Genomic DNA, 8225 nt, shown 5'->3' with positions numbered 1-8225 from the left:
TATCAAATGAATCATTTTTCAAATACTCACAAAAACATGTTTTCCAATATTCCAAAGAGTTTCAAATTTCAAACGATTTTCAAAATTCCAAATGCATTGCAAATTTCGACCGTTGTGGAAAAGCCACAAAAATTGGAAAGGAGCGGGGGCGATTCTGGGCACTATAAGTACTTCTTCTCAAATGGAAAACACAGATTTATTGCTTCATTCTTTTTTGAGTTTATTTCTTCAATTTGGGTTTTGTTTGTTGTAAAGTGTGCACACTGGTCTGTCTGGTCTGTTTGTTTATTTTCTGTGTGTTTTTCCCTTGAATTTTGGTCATCTTATTTGTTGTTTATCTAATATTTTTTTTTTGAATTTTTAGATATTTATTTTTATCTGTATTTGTCTATTTCTTTTGGGTTTTTTCTGGGTAACAAAGGAAGAGGAAGAGGTAGGGAAAGGTAGGGAGACTAGGGGAGCAGCCATAGCTGATGGAGTGAAAATTCTTCTTCTTGGTATGTAATCCAACCTCTGTGTAGAATAATTTTAGGTTTATATATATTTTCCACAAATTTAAAGGTTTGTAGATCCAACGATATAGGAGAAATAAGCCTTACGGTTCATCCTCAGGTTGTCAAATGCAAATATGGTATGTTGGGTACATTTCTTTCACATATGTAGAGATGAATTGCCCTTAAATCTATTACCCGTAACAAAAACGTCTTGATTTTCGCTAATACTACGGTGCTATCCATTAATTGCTGGCGCACATCCCTCCCCCAGAAGAAAACCTAATTAATTGGTAGAGGACCTTGTCTGTGTTGCGTAAAGCATCTTCATGATTTCCCTCACCTTTCTCGTTGTATGAAGTGTTGTGGCAATCTTTCTTTCACCATTGCCGAGGGCCCATTTCCCGCATTTGAGAAACAGAAGACGTTTAGTTTAATTTAGGCAACTCTCTAATTCCTTCAGTAGATCATTCACATTGGTATCTGCATTGCAGTCAATGTTGTTGCATAACTTGTACACGGCTTTCCTCCATGCAGTTTCCTTCCAGTCTGTGGAGTCACTGTCGCCTTGTGGTTTCTCCTTATCTTTTAATCCTTTTTCAAGGGCCCCAACACTTCGGTCACATTGTGAGGAGATTTTGCTTCCCCGGGATCTCTAAATGGAACCACCCTTTTCTTCAGCACCCTATTATAGATCTTGTTCTCTACTTTGCTGGTGATTCTATCGCCTGCTTCTCTGCTGACTCTATTGTCTTCTATATAACTATATTCTACCCTGTCAACAAAATCAATGATTTCCCATGCCTAAGAATATGCCTCTAGACAATCTCTAGTGATTATTTGAGGGAGAGAGGCAGAAGTGACGATGATACCCTGCAGGGCCACTGCGGTCATTTTCCATTATTTTTTACCCATGTCTGTCATCTACACCTTTTCTTCAATCCTGCTTCTCCTGCATGCATTCTTCAATTCCTTCTATGGATTTGGATCCAAACAGCTCAACCCTAAAATGCATCCCGTTCTCTTGGCCACCACAAAGTCCACCAGATGTTTACAGTTACCTTGATCGGCTTGTGAAATGAGATCCGTGGCTACTGGAATGGACAAGCGGTTAGATAACCACAGGCTCTCTGGAGTCTCCCCTAACATCTACACGCCCTTTAATAGTTCATTGATGTGATCAAAACAACCTTTTAGATTTTCTGGATTCAGTGTCTATTGTTATCATCTCTAAGTTTTAATTTCTAAATCTATAGATTGGAGTTTTTTTCTGTTATCTGTCTTCAATTGATAATCGATCTGATTAGTTCAATATTATTGCCTATCTATTCAAGTGGCATACTATAAAAACCATGTAGATTGTCTCGCATGCAATTAGGAGATCTTTTCAATTTTGGGGATTTTATTTCAATTCAATTTTTTGTTTGCTCTCCTTATCCAAAGTGTGATCTCTACATAGTTTTAATCCAAAAGCTTTTGAATTCAACGTGTAGTTAGATGGAGCCTAAAGAGAAATGAACAGAAATAAAAGAAAGAATGACTTTGTCATCTGTTATTCTAGTCTTTTCTTTTAAGTAAAAATTCCATCAGCTTTCTTTCCATGGCTATAGGTTAATGTTGGTAACAGGATATATAGAAATGGAAATTATCTGTGTTGATCCCAATGTAGTTTTAGCACATGCAAAAAAAAAAAGCCAACTACTAGTTTTGAAACACACTTTGACAATAATATTTCAATTATTTTGTCCCTAAGTGGATTTTGTTACCTTTTGCTTCCTTTGGCCTTGTGGGTAAGGGTTTCAAAATCAGAGTCCATGGTGGGTAAGGGTTTCAAAATCAAGAGAGCCTAATCATTTAGATTCTTTGCATTGACACAACAATCCGATGTATTAGAATTTGGTTTCCAGGAAAACTATTTTGGATGTATTTTATTATATAGATATTTTATTCGTCTTGATACTTTTCTTGGACTACCTGTTGCTTGTGTTCGTATCTAAACAGTTAAAAAGTACTTTACAATTTTTCAAATTTGAGCATGATATTAGTTCATAATTGTGATGTGGGGTGCTGTTGGACAGTGAAACAACTTCATAATTTTGGGCTTAATCTGTATTTAGGCTTATTTGAAGTGCAGTTTTTGTAATTCGTGTTTCAAACTTCCAAAACCAAACCCTTGATTTTGGGGTTTATTTGCATTTTGTCGCATTGCATATTTCTATGTTAGATTAAGTTAATGTTATTAAAGATTTCCATCAGCTATCTGGGGGCAGGAACAAAATAGGCATCTTAGTGGAACTAGTCCTTCAATTTAAGGACGGGGAACCAGGAGGATTTTGTTAGGGGAAATTGAAGTATTGCAGTTGTTCACATTTGAAGAGGTATGGAGTTGGAACGGAGGAAAGGATAATTCTGGCACTACATTTGAAAAGCCTTTTGGCATCCCTACTAGTTATTTCCACCTTGGACACTATTGCCAATCCATCCAAGAGAAGCATTGTAGAGGATGGATGCTTGTAGTGAAAGAAAGAGAACCATCTAATGGCTTTCATGAATTGCAAAATATAGAGAGAAAAATCAACGTAATGGGTTCTCAGATAGGGGAATGGATGAAAAATGGAAATGGAGATTCTCTTTGCAATTTAGGCTGCAGATCATTGGATCCAGGAAAGAATACTAGGAATGAACATCAAAATAGACAATTTAATTTTCAGGAAAAAGAGAAGAGATTCAAAAAAATCCTATCTTATAAATGAATATAGAGGATGACTTTCTAGTCTTTTAAATTAAGGTTATTACTTGACATAGGGAGTGGTCTTAAAACATTTTTGTATGAAATGATAGAGAAGAGGGAGCTCCCCAAAGAAGGAAAAAGATGTCTAGTCAATTTTTCCTTTAGGAAGAATAGGGATGTCTAGTCAAAAAAATAGTTGTAGGAAATCTATAGCTCTATTTGATACATCACTCTTTAGTCAAAAAGAAATAGGTGATGGAAATCTAGTCTCATGGAAGAGGAAGTTTAAAAGATTAATGGAAAAATATCAATTGTCTCTTGAAAACTCTATCATTGACCCTTTGGAGGAAGAGGACAATTTCATTATTACTGTGAAGTGTGAAAAGGAAAACCTCACTCTTACAAATCAAAGGAGGTAAAGTTAGGAATTTAAAGTCAACAAATATCATAGGTGAATGTCAAGCCTAGGTTGGTCAGCTCTCACTGAAGAAAGTCTTGATATAAGAGGTGAATGTCAAGCCTAGGTTGGTTGGCTCTCATTGAAGAAAGTCTTGAAGGGGAATGAATGCTCAAGGGATATGGAAAGAAGATAATACCAAAGGGTTTGACTTGGACATTAATATTTTAGGTAAGGAGGGCATATTTTATGGAACTAGAGGTGGTTTATGACTTATTTGGGCTATCAAATGAGGGCTGATTGATGATGAATGGAGATTTAGAAATAAAACAGTTTTTTTGGGAAAGGATGTTAGGTTCTAAAACTTAGGGTCAGGAGGAATTAGATTTTGCATCAGATTTGATGAAGACTCACTGAACTAAAATTTGTCACTAGGTCTTTGGACACCATCCACAGGTTTAGTTAAACTAGATTGTGGATCAAATTTGGATAAGGAAATAAGAAGGAAATCATCAAACAGTATGGTAATGAGAATCTAGACCAAATGAATATCACCTTCTTTTGGAATTAGCATGCCAAAGACCATCAATCAATTATGTGGAATGCTATACTGGTGTTCAGGCAATCAACAATTAAATCACTCAAGCAGATATCCAACTCATACACCAACTCCTTAATATTCGTATGGCTGGCATTTGAGTTAACTAGTCCACAGCTTCTGAGCTTCTGAGTTTGAACAGATCATCATCAAATTTCTTCCAACACTCCTCATCCTAATGAGCTCTGTTGAATGAAATTGCTGAATTGATTGTGTTTGAGCACACAGCGGACAATTTTGCAAGCTGAAATTGTAGAGACTGGGAATAAAATGGGCACTACAATTGCCACCAAGAAAACAAAGCTGGATCCAACGAACAAAATTTGTACTTCAAGATGATTTTGCCATTGATAAAAGAAAACATAAACATGATCAAAATCCACATAAAGCTCCGTGACTTGAGCAAAAGACTTGTTAGATACTACAATCATAAACAAAAGGTGATTGATAAAGTTGTCTGTTGATAGGCTGTGATATATGAGACTTGATTATGATAGAAAAGATCACAACCAAAATCACCTTTTGTCTTGGTGTCAATCAACAACTGATTGTTATGCATTCATGTGTATTCTTTGGGAGCCCAATATAGGAAAATTGAGCACTATATCCACAACATGGGACCAGAGTGTTACAACATCAGTAGAAGGCTATATATAGCCAGCAAGATGCCTCAAAACATGCTGTAGAAGATAGACAAATTATGTTTTTCTGCTGTGATACTTAATTACACGGAAAGTTCTATTTGATAACCAACCACAATGTGGCTCTCTGGATAACACTCTCATTGGATTGCTACAAGCCCACGATATTGCAAGAGATATTTGAAGTTTTGAACATCTAAGTGTGGGAGTTACTGATTAGTTGACAAAATTGATTTGGAGTGTGTAGATTAATTGAAGCAAAGGATTGCCAAAATGTATTGGTATGGGATGAATGTGACATATCAGAAGGATATTATGTTGGGAACAAGAAGTGTATTATAACTCATTTAAAAGATGAGTTGAAGAATTTGACATGATTCTACAATCAAACTTAAGATTCACAAGATACTGCAAGAGCTCTAGCCTCAACATCACACCATTGTAAATATGACAGCAATTCATATCAACCTTTCACTGCTGATCTGGTTTATAAACTACAAAAGCTAGATCACAAAGGTATCTCAGTTTTAAGTAATTTTTAATTTATGGTAGAAGACTAATAAGGAGTTATTTAGATGTGCACCAATATTCTTGGGGTGTTGAAACATACAGATAGACTTACATACTATGAACTCACCCAGAGGAACGGAACTGAAATAATGTTTCTCAAAAACATTGACTGAGACATCTCAGATTCCTGAAGATTTTGCAAACAGAGTGCAGCACACACAACATATGATTCAAAAATGCCAACAACGCACAACATATGATTCCCAAAAACCATGTACGAAATGTCAGAACAGGCAGCGTTGGATCGTCTGTGACTGGCACAGTCAGCGCCACTTCTTCAATTGGTGACTGATCTTGAACTTCCCTCTCACGTTCCTTCCCCATCCCTTTCTCCTTCATCTCCATCTCAGCATCCGCATTAAGGAACACAGATTTACACTAATACTTGGGGTTATCTTAAGAATATTCTAGAAACTAATATGGCAAAGTACATCCAATTTCATCTCAATTTGATTTAAGACAGATTTAAAAAACAATCAGTCTCACTTATCTCAATTTCCTTGTTGCTACTCAATTCATTTTTGAGAAAAAAGTCCAACATCACCTAATTCCTTTTAGAGATACAATTCTTTCAACATTATTTTCCCAAAATTTTACACGTATGTGTGTTTGCTCGCAAAACTGCTACCAGATGTGGTGCGATCTTTAACCAATTCTATTCCTCTCGGACTTCTCGTGTCTTCCTCCATCTTGCCAAAGTCACTCCAAGCACCACAATATTACTGATACACATCAATATATTCAAAAGCTAATCAGTTCTGTAAAACCATGCAAGCATTCAGAGTTCTTATCTGACTGGAAAAAATAATTTTGATCATCTGCTATGATTTTCTAAATTATGATTTAACTAAACGGGAAAAACTCATTTTCTATGATGCTTCTAAATTCAACTGTGTAAATTCTCAATACTTCTAATCATTATTAACACAACCAAAATGGACCCATTCATAGCACATGTTCATTTATGTCTTTTATATTTACATAATGTGCTGCATTCTGACAACAAGACATTTGTTAGTCTAGAGGTTAAAACTACGAAATGGGATTCGATATCATAAAAGAAATTTGATTTTTTTATCTTCAATATAATGTAAACTTTTGGGAATGCATCTACATCAAACATAGGGCCTCTTCTGAAATTGTAGTTTGACCTGTCTACATCACTGTTTCCTTGTTTAAAAATGATTTGAGCAATAAAAGCAGTTTTCAACCAAACCATTGAAGCAAAAACAATTGAATGGAAAGTTAGCCATCAATGTGACAACTATCAACAAAGCATGGCAATTATAGATGTATCGTATTGTCATTTATTTCCAGAAAGTGCTTTTTTATCACAAATTCACACAGAGGGCTTAAAGGCTGTCAACACGTGGCATGTTGTGTCATCACTTTGGGTAGTGCCAGCAGTGAAAGCCTTTGCCAAGCCTATCACACCAGGAAAGCCTTTCTTGGGCATATCACATCTTGATGGAGCCTTATCTGAAATGTGGCAAACCTGCTTTTTGTTTCATTTAGAATTACATTTGAATTGCCTGTATGATATTAGTAATGACTTCTTATGTATGTTTAGTGTATTTTCACAATTATATCTAAGTTCTCACTCTACTTTGTCATGTCACTTATTTTGTTTGACTGTTAATCAATTTTTTATTGTACTCTTAAAACTCCTTTGATCTTGTCACAGGTGAAGTTCCCAGGAAGACGCTGAAAGGTAATTTAGACTAGTTTTTTATTATTTATTAAATTTCTCTCTGTTTTTACATTTTATATATTTGTTAAGTGGTACAATTAATTTACATCACACTCATGTTTCAGTGGATTCTTTGATTAACTATTAGTCAAGTTATGAAATACTAACTATAACAATTTAGAGAATTTGTGGTTATTAGAATTGCTTGTGGCTTGATATAATGAAGAGAAGCTGAAATCATTGAAGTTGATGTGCTTGATACAAGAGAGTTGGTATGCACATATTCTTAATATTTTAATTTTTGTGACATTAATTTCTAAATTGATTATAGATTTGTCTACATTTATATTATACTGGATTGACATTTGTTACATTACAGTGACAATCTGTTAGCTCTCTTGGAAGAGGTGGTTTATCAAGTATTTGATAACAAGGACCCTCCAAGTCCCAAGCAACGTTTTCAGCTACTTTTTGTTTTACCAGTATGGAAAGTTTCAGCAGCAAAGCATGTGATTGGTTATTTTTCATTTCTTCAATACCATTTTGATTGAACATTGATCTAATAGTTCTTGTAACATGTAAAAATGCAATGCTTAATAAAAGAAAATTATTGGAAGGGGTTAAAAGCCCCTTCAAAGACTGAAGGAAATGCCCATTGGCCATGGTCATTCCTTGAAGTCTTTTTTTTGACAGCTTAAAGAATGGTCAATAGACATAGACCATTCTTTAAGGCATGTCTTGTGTCCCTAGCATTTTTTTGGTTACTATTTTTTTTTAATAATAATTTTATAATTTTGATGTTAACATTAAAGTTGCCAATCACAATTTCACATAAATTAATACATCATTTATATATTACACAAATCACTCAATAATATGTTTCATTTGACAATGATAAATCATAATATTATGAAACCAACATGACATAAGGAAATCACCATAGTAATATGCTTGTTTTGATCCATCACATAATAACATTGTTCATAATGAACAATATAAAATTACCTTCCTTAAAACAACATTAATAGATAATTAAGAACTCACTTTATGAATGTAATTCACGGCATTACATGTTTACTTAATTGTTGAATACAATTTTTTTCATAA

The 8225-nt window shown here is 34.6% G+C and overlaps 1 long non-coding RNA gene across 2 annotated transcripts; it reads left to right on the top strand.

Annotated features, from left to right (window-relative positions):
- Positions 1 to 238: 238 nt before the first annotated feature.
- Positions 239 to 7929, top strand: LOC149556365 (uncharacterized). Of its 2 annotated transcripts, none has more exons than XR_016352347.1 (4): positions 239 to 497; positions 7113 to 7139; positions 7318 to 7390; positions 7498 to 7929. It is a non-coding gene; the product is annotated as an uncharacterized LOC149556365 (long non-coding RNA). The 2 variants fall into 2 exon arrangements; XR_016352348.1 differs by having other exon boundaries at positions 7300 to 7390.
- Positions 7930 to 8225: the final 296 nt, after the last annotated feature.

This window comes from Cupressus sempervirens, chromosome 5, assembly GCF_028749045.1.
Source record: "Cupressus sempervirens isolate cs-2001-9-10 chromosome 5, ASM2874904v1, whole genome shotgun sequence".
NCBI lineage: Eukaryota > Viridiplantae > Streptophyta > Pinopsida > Cupressales > Cupressaceae > Cupressus > Cupressus sempervirens.
Note: the sequence above shows the minus strand (reverse complement) of the source record. Positions and strands in the feature narration are given on the sequence as shown.